We start from the raw sequence: 14,307 nt of genomic DNA, 5'->3' as shown, positions 1-14,307 counted from the left end.
AAATTGAAGAGTTTCTGCAAACAAGAATAACCTGGGCCTAGTCTGCAGTACACTGGTTCCTCCAGCAGGTGTGAAGGTTGCTTCCTGAAACACCTGCATAGAAACCCTCTGCTCCTATATATGCACTGATACAATTTGGAATAGGAAATGTTCTAAGTTAAAAAAAAATCACAGAACTTCAAAGGCAACTAATATCCTCATTTAAGTGTTCACAGTGGTTTGCTCTAGACATTTGCAGATTACATTCTCCAAAAGTGCAGCATCGGAAGGAAATGCAAAGATTGGGGATGTTAGAGGATATCTGAGATGCCAATGACAGCCAGGTCCAACCTCTCTGCTTGCTAGGGACTCCAGTCTCTTCCATGGCAGTCATCCATATCCAGAAACATGATGGCAACTAGTGCTTGCAACCCCCAGGGATCAACATCCCCTCCTTTAGGAAATTATTATGATTGCAATACTGTTACAGCTATTATAGGTCCAGCTGATAATTTGAAAATCTCTGAGTAGTTATTATATACATATAAAAAAGTACCTGAGTAAAATTCATATCCTTAATTAGAATGCTCCAAAAGCAACCCAAGAGCTTAATGAGTAGGGATTGTTTCATTTTGTTTCATCCTCAGGGCATAGCACAATGTGTGATGTAAAGCAGATTAATAAATGATTATAGGTGGATTGAATTGATTGGACCTAGTGTTTAACATGATTGCATTTTAAATGACTGTCACCCAATCCTGCAAGTCAAATGAATGTGGTTAGAACAATAGAACTTTAAAAAAGAAGTGTAGAATAGCTATGAAATCTGAGGTTCTGAAAACTGCTGCCTCTTATAGTGTTCATGTTATACTAAGAAACCATTTTGGGGTTGCACTAAAATTTCTATCTAAATGCTACATTTGAACTTGCTGCAACATTTTGTGGTGCCAAAGCATCTCCCAGACTTCAGTCAACCCAGGACCCAGGGCTGTTTTGGAGGCCTTTTAGTATACAATGGAAAGGGCCAAAAGTTTATTCTTTGAGTCCCAAAGAACAAAAAAGGAAAGGGGAGAGTTTGTGGAGGATGGAGGATGAAGGGGGAAGTATGTAAGCTGGTTCTGATTTCCTTTAGAGAAGTCTGGAATTTATGTGACTCCAAAGATTGTATAAACCAGACCAAGGTCAGGGGCAGGGAGTAAGGAGTCAATACCTTACAACAGAAACATGTGGCACCTGGATCTTAAAAGACCACTAAATCTTTCAGAATAGTTTAATTAGAGAAAATGAGAATAATTTAATACAACCTTTAGTAGATGGGGAAGAGAAGGAGCAGGGGGAAAATCTCATTTACACAAATAATTTTATAGTTTTTAAGATCTAAGGTAGGAATCAGATTCTCTTGGCCATGCTTTTGCCTCTGCCCTTCATCTTTACCTGTTGGCCATGAAATCAGAGACCAGTCTTTGGATTCCATCAATCCATCTGTCACTTTCATCATATAGTAGCCACCAGAGCAGAAAGCTGAGGATAAGATGGCCAGTGACTTTGAAAGTGGATCATTGATTGTATTTGCAAGTAATGCTTCACAGTGGGAACTATCTGAAAGATAAAAATATCACAGTATTACTGTCATTTAGTGTTTCATCTAAAGCAATGAGCTAATTTTGCAAATCAATGGAAACTAAAGTGTGTGATTGGGGCTAGGGGGGGTTGGCATGGGAAGGGAAAAGCAGTTAACTGCTACTCCCCAGAGCTTTAGTGAACATTATTTTTAGCTACCTGGACCAGTTGGCACCATAGCACACAAAGTACTTGGCCTAGAGTAAGGAAGAACTGAGTTCAAATTCTGCCTCAGACAAATATGTCATCCCTTGTTCCATCCATCTAGATTCAAGGGTGGCCAACACCTATTAGGTGCTTCAAGAGTGAATGTTGTTGATTCATTGACATGACTTGATGGCACCAGAAAAACTTCTATTAAGACTCCTAAAATTCTCTGGGTCTTGGGGACCTTTTAGGACTTTTTTAAATGTGCAAATACCTTGAAAGGGATAAGGAATTAGATTTTATTGGCTGACATCTTGTCTATGGATTATCTGGAAACAAGTTCTTGTAGGAGTGGCAAAGGTGTAGAGAAAGAAGGGTTCCAAGAAGGGAGAAGAGAGATGCTAAAAGGGAAAACAGGAGAGCTTTAAATAACCTGCTTCTTAATTTTTTCTATTGAGGGGCTACATTTAACTTTGAAAAGTATGACTTTTATTTTGTCTGAAGTCTCTGAACAGTATTTAAAATCCTTCTAGCTCTTATTTATGAGATTCACTATGGCCTAAGGGAAAGAATGCTGAATTTAGTAGTGGAATTTCTAATTCTGGATCTCCTCCTTATGACTATGGGTAGGTCATTAATCTCTGTAGGCTTCAGTGTCCACATCTGTAAAATCAGAAAGCTGTAACACTTCTGGTTTAACCTTCAAAAGACTCCAATGAAAATTTTCCTTTCCTACTATTTGGGCATCCCTTCTTCCTAATTCTAAATGGAAGAGAGTAATTATAATGAACTTCGCAGTATTTTGATGCTGTTATTTACCCCCCCTCCCATTTTAAAAGCATTTAAAGTTTTAAATTCTATCTCTTCCTCCCTCCCTTTCTTCTCCCCTCCCTGAATCAATAAAGATTTAAACAGATAGTCATATATGTACAGTGATGCAAAATATTTGCATATTAGTCATTTTGTAAAAGAAATTCAAAAGAAAAAAGATAGTGAAAAATAGTAAGTTTCGATCTACATTCAACAAAATTAGTTCTTTATCTGGAGGCAGATATTATGATTGATGATTAGTCCTTTGGGATTGTCTTGGATCATTGTATTACTGGGAATAACTAATAAGTCATTTACAGTTCTTCTTTGAACAGTATTGCGCTTACTGTGTACAATATTCTCCTGGTTCTCTTCACTTTACTCTGCATCAAATCATGTATGTCTTTCCAGGTTTTTCTGAAATCATCCTGCTCTTCATTTCTTATAGCATAATAATATGTCATTACAACTATATATCACAGCTTGTTTAGCTATTCCCTAACTGATGGACCTTCCTTTGATTTCCAATTCTTAATCACCATCAAAAATATAAATATTTTTGAACCAATGGGTTGTGTTTCCTTTCTTTTTTTGGTTGCCTTTGGGATATAGTTCTAGCAGTGGTATTGCTAGATCAAAGGGTAGGCACAGATTTATAGCTCTTTGGGGTATATTTCCAAATTGCTCTCCAGAAAGGATCGGTTTAAAACTCCACCAAGAGTTCATCAGTGTCCCAGTTTTCCCACATTCCTTCCAACATCCAACATTTTCCTTTTTTTTGGTCTTATTATCTACTCTGATAGGTGTGAGGTAATTTTACTTTACAATTCTCAAATTTAAAATGATTTAAAGTATTTTTTTCATATGACTATACATAGCTTTCTTTTTTTCATCCAAAAACTGTTTATATCCTTTGACCATTTATAATATATTATTACTTTTAAAAAAGACAAAAGATTTTCCTAGTATAGAAAGAATTCATTTTAGGTCCTAAAAACATTATCTTATAACTATAAAACTTTATTCTTGATATTATTGATTCATAAATAGACACTAAAAGAAAGAATGTGGTCAGGAAGTCCAAGAACATTTAGGGAGATCAGCAGGAGTAGAAAATCCTTTATTACTTGAGATTTCACCAAAACCTTATTTATTCTTTAAATATTAAAAACACCTGACTTGAGAATATGAAACACATTAATGTAAACACTATTTCTTCTTCTTTGAGTTCCCTTCTCCAATCAATCTCATGCTATATTAATTTAATGAATTCCCAAAGAGAAGTTGATGGACCTGTATTTTATATTGAGAAATGGTTGAAGTTTCTATGTCTCTGAGACCAATAAGGAAGTTCAAATTGCTAATCCAGCCCTTCCTGGGGAAGCTTCTAGATTTGATAATAATATTCAGAAGAGTACTATAAAGGACAAAGAAATGAATCCCTGTATATTCTTGTCCCTGCTCTTCTTGGGGAAGTTCCTAGATTTGACAATAATAGTCAGAACAATATTATAAAGAATAAAAAAGATGAATTTTTATATATTCTTGTCCCTGAAGTCACATTCTCTTGTCCCTGAAGTCACATGTCCCTGAAGTCCCTGAAGTCAGAAAGGAAAAAAAAATATTGCTAACTTGGACTCTGAATTCCTTTCCCTCATGAATCGATTTTGGGATTCATTTCTAGTAATATGGTGATTTGATTTCCATTAAGAAAAGCAGAAGAAAAAAAGTTCTTTATTAAAAAATCTGATTTGTGGCACTTGTATCTTCAAAACTCGAAGTCAGTAATAAAGTTTTTAAAGTTTAAAACCACTTGGCTAAAAACCATGATAGTTAGCTTATGCCAACAACTAGGTAACCCTAGGGTTCAATCAGAGCTTAGAATTTTCCCAGAATTTTCTTCTACTGCTGATCCACTATCCACTTAGTTCAAGGAATAGAATTATTCTAAATGTGCATCTTTCAATGGTTTATTTTAAAAGCAGTTGCATATTGATTATATCATGATGGCAGCTTATTAGATGTTGCTGTGATAAGAGATTTTTGGAATGGTATCTATACCATAATGGGAGAAGCTGATCAATTGTACCATCTATGGATCTAGTGACCTTGAATTGTCAATCACTAACTTGGCAGAGGGCAGTTGGATGGCACAGTGAATAGAGTACCAGGCCAAGAGTTAGTGAAATTCATCTTCATGAGTTCAACAGACACCTGCTAGTTGGGTGACCCTGGGCGAGTCATTTAACCCTGTTTCTTCATCTGTAAAATAAGCTGGATAAAGAAATGGCACCAGTATCTTTACCAAGAAAAACTCAAAATAAATGATAATGCCTTTCTTAAAAACGAGTTTAAATTTGTCCTTAATATACTACATGTAATCTGAATTTATGCCCAATAAAAAAGTAGGCATTTAAAATTAATTAAACTTTAAAACTATTTACTTTTATATTCAACAGTTCACAAAATGCATGAATTATTTTTCTGTTAAAATGCTTACAATAAATACCTATGAAACATTGCAGTTTATCTCATTCCAGGTGTAAACAAATCATCTGTTAACTTGGGTCTATTTGTGTGGTTCAAACAGGTTCATGCAGTTAACCTAACAGAAACATGAATAAACAAGTAAACTGTGGTCTCCTCCAGAAATATTGTAAGATCCTTGAGAACTGGAGCCATTGGCCTCTTAACTCTTTTATACCTTCCTGTTAGTACTTTGTAAATAAATGATACTCTGAAAGGGAGAAACAAGCCAAAAAACCACCAACCCCAACACACTAGAATATATAAAAAAGTAGAGTCAGTCTTCTTATGTAAGCCTTCTGAATTGACCCTATGATTTGGAGTTTTCTTGATAAAGAGATTGGTGTGATTTGCCATTTCCTAATCCTGGTTATTTTACAGATGAAGAAATTTAAGACAAACGTCTTTGAGGAATCAACAGTAGTTAGCATTTGAATCTCTCCATGCTCAACAGGCAGTATTTTTAATGACATTGTTAAAAGCCTGTCTCCTTGGAATTTTTTTCTATTATTTAATAAATCAGAATTAAAAAACACCAGAATTGCATTGTTATAAGTCTGAATTTTCATCAACCAAGTCACATGAATTCAATGCACTCTGAGTTCACAAACCATGGTGATAGCTTTGAGAAATATCACATTAACGTAATAAGCAGCAGATTTTAATTTTTGTAAAGAGAACACAGGAAAATTTAACAAGGATAAAAATAGATCACATCCAGCTTAAAACTCACTTTATTAAATCCCCATCCAGGAAAATTCTTTTGGGAGCAGTAGATCATAAAGATCATAGATCCCAATACAAATTCATTACTCTAAAAACTGAGAGGGTACAGGGTGAATAATGGACACTTTTATTTCTCAACATTTAAGCCTGCTTGAAATAGCTACTTTTAGTTTGAATACCAGTATTCATATCAAAATCAATCTACTTCCTCTCATTTGATTACTGGCAGCCATATTAAATGCTTAAAGGAAAACCACTGATTGATTCTAACTGTTCTCTCCATTTTATGGTGCTATTTATCATCTCCATTGTTTTATTTTAGATGAAAATCTGATGATCCATTATTTTCTGAGGAGCATAGAATCAGATCAATCAAATATTATTGCTTGCTCACATATCTCTTTTCTAAACAGCAAGAATTTATATTGTACTTTTTATCAAGTGCTTAACACACATTATACCATTTGGTCTTCACAACAAACTTTTGAAATAGGTATCATTATTATTCCCATTTTGCAGATGAGTGAACTGGAACTCAGATCATTTAGTTGAGATGTGAGGTGAGGTGTGAACCCAGTTCTTTCTGACTCCCAAGTGCAGTGTTCTACCCCTTTATGTTATACTGATTCTAATATAGAGATTTTTAAACTGGGTGGTTTGTGAACTCATTAAAATATGTATATGTGCCTATTTATTATACACACATATGTGCATATGTATATTTTGATCTAATTGACTTTATTTTATGAATTTAAAAACATTATTTAGAAAAGCCAATAGGCTTCACCAGAGAATCCAAGAGTTTAAAAACTCCTATTCTAAGACCCCATTTTGATTTTCATTATGGTCCTGGATCCTCTAAAAGTACCTGCTTTCTTATTTTTTTAGGTTTTTTTTTGCAAGGCAATGGGGTTAAGTGACTTGCCCAAGGCCACACAGCTAGCTAATTATTAAATGTCTGAGGCTGAATTTGAACTCAGGTACTCCTGACTCCAGGGCCGGTGCTCTAACCACTGTGACACCTAGCCACCCCTAAAAGTATGTACTTTCAATGAACATCTCTACTAACCTTTTTCTAATTCTAGAATTGATGTTTAATGCATGCCAAGGATCCAGATCGCCATTGGGGAATAGGACTCTTCTTCCAATTCTGAGTATTTTTGTTGGTTTTCTTAACAGATTCAAGCAGTGAATCAAGGTTGAATGTCAAGCCAAATACTTGTTCATATTGATTAATAAAATAGCTGCAAAGAGAGAAAGGCAGGGAATAAAAGAAGAGGGTATGCAGAGTGACTATTTTTAATGATTCCTCCCTAAAATGCAGCGTCTTTAAAAGGGCTGAATGGCTCTCAGCTCTTCAGAAAGGGCAGTATTATGACATTACCTTTTTGTAGCTATTTTTATTACAATGGCTTTGAACCAAAAATAAAGTTATCTGCCTCTTATCACAGACTGAGTTACTTTGACCATTGGAATCAGCCTCTCATGGTTAATGAATTGAATATGCTGCTTCTCTTTGCTAAAGCATACTCTTTCCCTTGTCAACAAATGCTTCCTCTGTAGCTTCTCTGACTGTTGGACAAGTAACATCACTAAAACTCTAGAACAAAGAGAACTAAAAGGTTTTCTTAATCAAGTAAATAAGTTTCTAAAACTGTAAATTATATTGAGGAAATCAGTACAATCTACTTTCCAGGAAAGAGACCCTTATTCCTCTGTTTCAATTCTTTGTTCCTTTTCTCAACAATATCAATTCTAACACTAACATTTATTCAAAGCCATTGATCCCGTTTCTGTTTCATTCTTTAAATTATCTAAAATAGAACTAAAATTTTACCTCATCCCTCAGGATCAGATATCCGATCCGAGATATTTGAGAAGCCAAGAGTGCTAGCAATAAAATGTATAATTTATAATGTACAACAATCAATTCAACATGTACATGGCTGTGAAAAAATTATGAAGAAATTAATTGGTTTTAAATATGCAGTGATATGATGTTGTGCATTTTAGATATGAGGAAATCTCATTTGGTTAACAAACATCTATCACATTTATATTGCATTCTCAGATTCTATCATTACTAGGTGTACCTAGGTAAAACCAATGGTACTCATCATCTATGGCTGGGTCAACAAGGGCAAATCGGTCTTCTCTGGGTATCAGTTTCCTTATGTAAAATTAGGGGTTTCTAAGGTTCCTTCTGCCTTGAAAATGCTAATAATATAATTATTTCTTGTACTTTCATCTTACTGCATAGAAATTTGATATAGCTCCTCCTACTCTCAAAAATTGTCATATTATAAATATATATATATATATGCATGGGATATTTATGGGATATTTCCATTTGTGAGTGTATATGTTTGCATGTATTTCTATGTGTATGTGTGTATAATTATAATAAATTGCTATAATTATCTACCTTACAGGGCTCTTGGTGTTTTATGTGTAAGTGTATGTGAATTTTTAAAAATTTTAGATTTAAATACAAAATGAGAAAAGAAAAAACATTGCTATGTATATAGCAGATCATAAAAATTTCAATATAAAACAATAAATTTCCATTTCAAGAAAAACTATATAATAAACACTACACATTGTTTTCAAAGCTGCCCAGCCTTTCTTTGCTTTCTTTCTGCTGTGTACTTTTACTTTATTTTTTCTTCCCCTTAAGAAGGCTACATTTAAGCATGAATATAGATATATTTACATATATATAAATATATACATATAAACTCATACACATATGTGTAAGACAATATTCTACTTATTTCCACCTATTATCTATTTCTCTGAAGGTGGATAGCATCTTTCTTCATAAGTCCAAGGTTTTCCATGTTTTTCTAAATCAACCAACTCATCATTTCCTACACTATGACAATATTCCAATCCAATCACAATTTATTAGAGATTGACTATGAAAGTTTTTCCCCAGATTTTCTGCATTCCTTCTGTTCTTAGCTACATAGGTTTTATTATTCATGAATATTTTCATTTAAAAGAAACTTAAAAATGCTCTCACCTAAACAATATAGTTTAAGATTTGATACTACAGAATCTATTTGTGAATCTACCCTTAGGACCCTTTAGGGATCAAATGTGAAAACATTTAAAATATTCTGGAAGAATCAAATGCTATATAATATTTCAGTTATTTGCCTAGTGTCATCATTAGGAAGGTTACAGAATAATTATTCTTCTAATATTCAATTCTCTTTAAAAATTGAGGCAGAGAGCAGCTAGGTGGCACAGTGGATAGAGAAGTGGCCCTAGAGTCAGGAAAAACTGAGTTAAAATCCGGCCTCAGACACTTAATAATTACCTAACTGTGTGGCCTTGGGCAAGCCACTTAACCCCATTGCCTTGCAAAAACTAAAAAAAAAAAAAAAAGTTAAGGCAAAGATGGCTATGTACCTGCTCTAACTTAGTCTTTTGAATTGTAAAAGTTCCTTGTCATGAAGGCAGCTCTTTTTGAGATAGCTACCCCTTTCTTATTTCTTGTTGCATGACCTTGAACTGGAAAGCCTCCATCTGAAAGCATTCAGCCTTCACTATCTTATTTAAATTATATAATTCTATAGCAATTAGAGTAGATGATAGAATCCTACATTTCAATCCCAAATAGTCAGCAGTTATAAGTTGTAGCAATATTTTAGGTGGCAGATACTTTATCTCAGAGGTATTTCTAAGATTGGCTGATGTTTTGGATCTGAGGTCCGGAAGAATCCAAATTCTGTGCAAGGCTGATAAAGCCATTGTCTAATTAGAAAACAAAATATTAATTTAGTGAAATCATCTTATTGCTAATAAAAGTATTTTAGTGTGTTTTTGAAAAAATTGTATTGAAAGAGAAAGTATTGTATAAGAACACTACTGTCTTACTAGAATGACAGGTTTGTTTCTCCAACTTTTTCATGCAGATTCTAGATTTTAATTCAGGGGATCTGACCTCAAATCTTGGCTCTTCTGCTTTTTTACCTGCCTGACCCTGAGAAAGTGTCTTAATCTCTTAGTCTGTTTCCTCATCTTCAAAATGAAGGGAGCTGAACCAGATGATTTCTAACATCCCATCCAATAGTAATAATCTATATCATTAGTTCCATCAGGAATCTGTCAGCAAGCAAATTCTTCAAGATATCTAGGAATTTACTATTTGAACAATGTAGACTTCAGATAGGGTTGCTGGTCTTCAAATTATCTTTAATAAGTGGAAATTTCAAACTAGTTGATGGGAGAAAAGCAGGCAAAGCCTTCTGCAGCAGAAATTCTGGTGAAGATGTCATTGAAATCACTTTACTGATAACAGACTCTCAATTAATAAAATAAGTCTGATAACTAAGAAGCCATGGCCTCAGGATGAAGGTTAAGATATAACAGCTATAAGTAATAGAGACTCTCCACAAAATTCTGGTTTTGTTTTTAATCTTTTTTATTTGTGGACCATTTAAAATAACAATAAGCTCTTTCCATTTCCTTGAAAATTCCATGCTTTTGTCTCTGAAATCTGTTTAAGTCCTTAAGCAAATCGGCTAAGCAATGCTAACTAATTCATCTTTTTTTTTTTAGGTTTTTTTTTTTTGTTTTTTTGCAAGGCAATGGGGTTAAGTGGCTTGCCCAAGGCCACACAGCCAGGTAATTATTAAGTGTCTGAGGCTGGATTTGAACTCAGGTCCTCCTAACTCCAGGGCCGGTGGTGCTCTATCCACTATGCCACCTAGCCACCCCTAATTAATCTTTTAAAAAAGGGGGTTGGACTAGATTGCCTCAGAGGTCCCTTGTTCTAAATCTACAATCCTATGGAAATTTCAGGATACAAAGAACTTCACAAAAGAGAAGTACAAATAAAAATGTGAACTCTTAAGTACAATGTTAGCTGTGTAGGAAATTTAAATTTAATAAAATTTACAGCAAAAAAAATTTTTCTTTTCTAATTATGCTTTCTTAGTTCCTCTCATTTGCTGGTTCCTCTTTCCTCTCCCCGTTAACTGTGTGTAATCCTTCCCTAGGACTCAGTCCTAGGTTCTCTGCTCATCATCCTCTGTAATAGGGAAGCTAATCTTTGCTCAAACTTTGAATGACTCTTAGGAGTGAGGGTCTTAACTTTATCCTTTGAATCCCCTAAACTCCTTCCAGGCCAATGTTTTAAGTTATCGGAAGGGCATTTTTTCACCCTCATCTCAGCCTAAATCAATTCACAACTACTTGTTTCCTCCTATTCATTGAAAACCATTTTTGATTTTTTTTTTTATCTTTTTGGTCATTGTTGGTAAAATTGCTGCCTCATTAGTAAAAACTTACAGTGTTATTCATCTAGGCTTTGACAAATAATAGCTGAAGCATCTGAGCCTTCTTTTTTCTCTGCTTCTCTCCTTTTTTAAACCTAGTTGACCCTCCCCATTACAAGAATTAGCTTCTTCTTGTATTATTTTATCAAGTCAAAGATGTCTTCATCAACTTCCAAATACTTGATTGTTTCTTTGGGAAAAGTATGATTTCATTGATGTCAGAAGATCCCTACAAGAAAAACACTTACATGTGAATTTTATAGTCTTAGTATCCTAGAGTCCTGAGAATTTAATTTGCTCAAGGTCACACAACCAACCTGGGTCAGAGGTGGGACTTGAACCAAGGTTTTTTTGACCCTCCCCTATGCCAATTTGGCAATTAAACCTTTGTAGTAACTCTTTGCCAAAAGTATTAGATCATGAGTCAACTGATGGACGCTGGGGGGAAGGGTTCTCCTTGTGTTTGCTTTAATTTTCTGTGTGGCCGTGGCCAAGTAACTTTACCCAAATACCTCTGGACAACTAAAAAAAAAAAGTCCATGATTTTATTTGCTCCATTGAAGATGGATATTATCCCTGCTCTTCTTCATTATTTTCCATTTCAGTATTACTCCAGTTGCTTCACTTTTACTTTCTTTCTTTTTTTTTTTAGGACTGAAAATTATGTGCTGTTTATTGCCAAAAACGATTTTTTTTAAAAAACCTGCTCATCAATAAAGGACCCTTATTATCTGATTTGCTTTTTTGATTTGTCACCCAATCACTCTCTGATGAAGTACTTTCCTTTGGAGGCTATAGCATAAGGTCAGGGCTAATCCAACCTTCATCAAAAAGACATCAGGGGAGGTTAAGTGGCATAGCGGATAAAGCACCAGCCTTGGAGTCAGGAGTACCTGGGTTCAAATCTGGCCTCAGACACTTCATAATTACCTAGCTGTGTGGCCTTGGGCAAACCACTTAACCCCATTGCTTTGCAAAAAAAAAAGACATTGAAGGATGCTTTCTTTCTTTTCTCAACTAGGAGACCAACCTAGTTAGAGGAATTCAGGATTGGGAAGACAGTGGGTATAACTTGGAATCTGCTAAGAAATTAATGGAACATGCCAAAGCAAGCCTTGGAGAAACCACGACTCGATAAAGGTTCAAACTCCAGCAACTGAATAAATAGCTCACTGGAAGATTGGGTCTACAATCATTAAGAGAAGTTTCCCTGCCATGTTTACCCCGCTGTTGTAGAGATAATGTATTAAGGCCCAATAGAGCCTTAAGGTTTTTATAATAAGGACTTAATAGATATATCTTCTCACCTCATCCTCCAAAATCTTTGCTGATTCCCCAGGGGAAAAAGGTTTTTTTCTTTTCTGTTCATATTAAAGGAACAGACAAACTTAAGGAGACCAGGATGTGGGGAGTAAAGCTTCCCACTTCTTCCCATGATATCTTCATGGGCTAATTACATTCCAAACTGGCAAAAGGGTTAGAAGATGAGTTGTGCTAGCCAGAACTTGGGGGGGAGGTTTAGGTTTCTGTGAGGCAAGTGGAGTTAAGTGGCTTGGCCAAGGCCACACAGCTAGGTAATTATTAAGTGTCTGAGACCACATTTGAACGCCACCTAGCCTCCCTAGCCAGAACTTTGAACAAATTTTAATCTACTTTCTAGAAACACTCAGAAGCTCAGGTTCAAAGTCCATCCCTTATCCTTGAGTCACAATTCTGATAAAAATCACTGCTCCTAGTTTATAGTCAGGACATCACTCTGGATCTCATGGGTTAGCTGGGTCTGGAGGTCACTCAACTTCTTCAAACCAGACAAAGCAGAGAGGACAATGGTTTCAGGGCAAAGAGAACCACAAGACTCCACATTATAGTAGAACCTAGCTGTGTGGCCTTGGGCAAGCCACACCCGTTTGCCTTGCAAAAACCTCTCTGGTTTGCCATTGGGGTCATAGGGAGCCTGGGCTTCATCCTCATCAATCTCAGAATATTCACTCTTTGGCCATTCTTCAGGCTTTGGGTAGACTGTATGCCTCAAGGTGTTATCTGGGTCATACTCAAAGGCAACTCCAGCTGTAGGGTTCCATTTGGCATGCTCCTTGCCAAAGCCCTTTTTAGCATAGGCTCATAGTCTCAGCTCCTGGCCCTTCCAGAGTTTGACAATGAGGATGTCATCCTGTTCCACATAGTCTTTGAGGTCATTGTCTCTACTGTGGGATGTCACTGGAATGACTGGGGGTATTAGAAGTGAGATCCCGAGATGTGACATGGCAAGTCTGGTCTTCATTACAACGGACATCAAATGTAAACTCTACTGAGCACTCTGGACAAAATTCTTCACGTGTACAGTCCCTGGAGTATTGCAGTTTGTCTACAATGTCATCACTTGTAAGAGGGATTAATCCAAGCCTGTGGGCAATGAACTCATCATGCAGCACTGAAGACTTGGCATCAATTTGGACCCAGTCTATGGCAATGATGGGTACCTCAGTGATAAAGACTCTGCAGATGGAGTTGGCCACTGCCAGATCCATGTTCTCGATGATGAACTTGATGTTCTTGTCCATGAGCTCGGTGATCCAAACTGTGGGCTGGTTGGCGTAAGGCATGGAGGCCCTGGGTGACCCCGGCGACCCTGGCCTCCCTGCCCGGCCCTTGGCTCCGTCTCTCCCACTTTTACTTTCACAATTACTTCAATTGCTTCATTTCCAAAGAAACATTTCTATATCTTCATTAATTCTAATTCAAATTACCTTGATGTTTGTATCTAATATAATACAAATTAACAGCCACCTAGGAAATTGCATCATAGCATATCTTGACAGAGTATATAGACTTTTGGACTTGGAGTAGGAAGACCTGGGTTCAATGCTGTCTCAGATACTTACTAGCTGGGTGACCATGGGTAAGCCACCTAATTTCTTTGCACCAGTTTCCTCATTCGTAAATAAGCATTGTCAGACTCAATGGCCTTTAAAATCCATTTTAGTTTTTTTTAAGTCTATGATCCTGTAATCCAGTGAAGTAAAATAAATTCAGATCTTTTTGAATATTATTATTAGAACATAGGTATTAGAAATATATCAGAGCATGCCTTACATCCTTCTGCAGCTTTTCTATCCCATTTAGGGTTCCTCATAATTGATATGAATTTTTCATAGTTTGCATTCCAGCACTTGATTTGACTGGCTTCAATATTCTTAATAAAAAAAATACA

At 35.8% G+C, this 14,307-nt stretch overlaps 1 pseudogene; it reads right to left on the bottom strand.

The window, feature by feature from the left end:
* Positions 1-12,828: 12,828 nt before the first annotated feature.
* LOC141491663 (DNA-directed RNA polymerase II subunit RPB3-like) lies at positions 12,829-13,699 on the bottom strand (annotated as a pseudogene).
* Positions 13,700-14,307: the final 608 nt, after the last annotated feature.

The sequence above is a fragment of the Macrotis lagotis genome, chromosome 6, assembly GCF_037893015.1.
Source record: "Macrotis lagotis isolate mMagLag1 chromosome 6, bilby.v1.9.chrom.fasta, whole genome shotgun sequence".
Taxonomy (NCBI): domain Eukaryota; kingdom Metazoa; phylum Chordata; class Mammalia; order Peramelemorphia; family Peramelidae; genus Macrotis; species Macrotis lagotis.
Note: the sequence above shows the minus strand (reverse complement) of the source record. Positions and strands in the feature narration are given on the sequence as shown.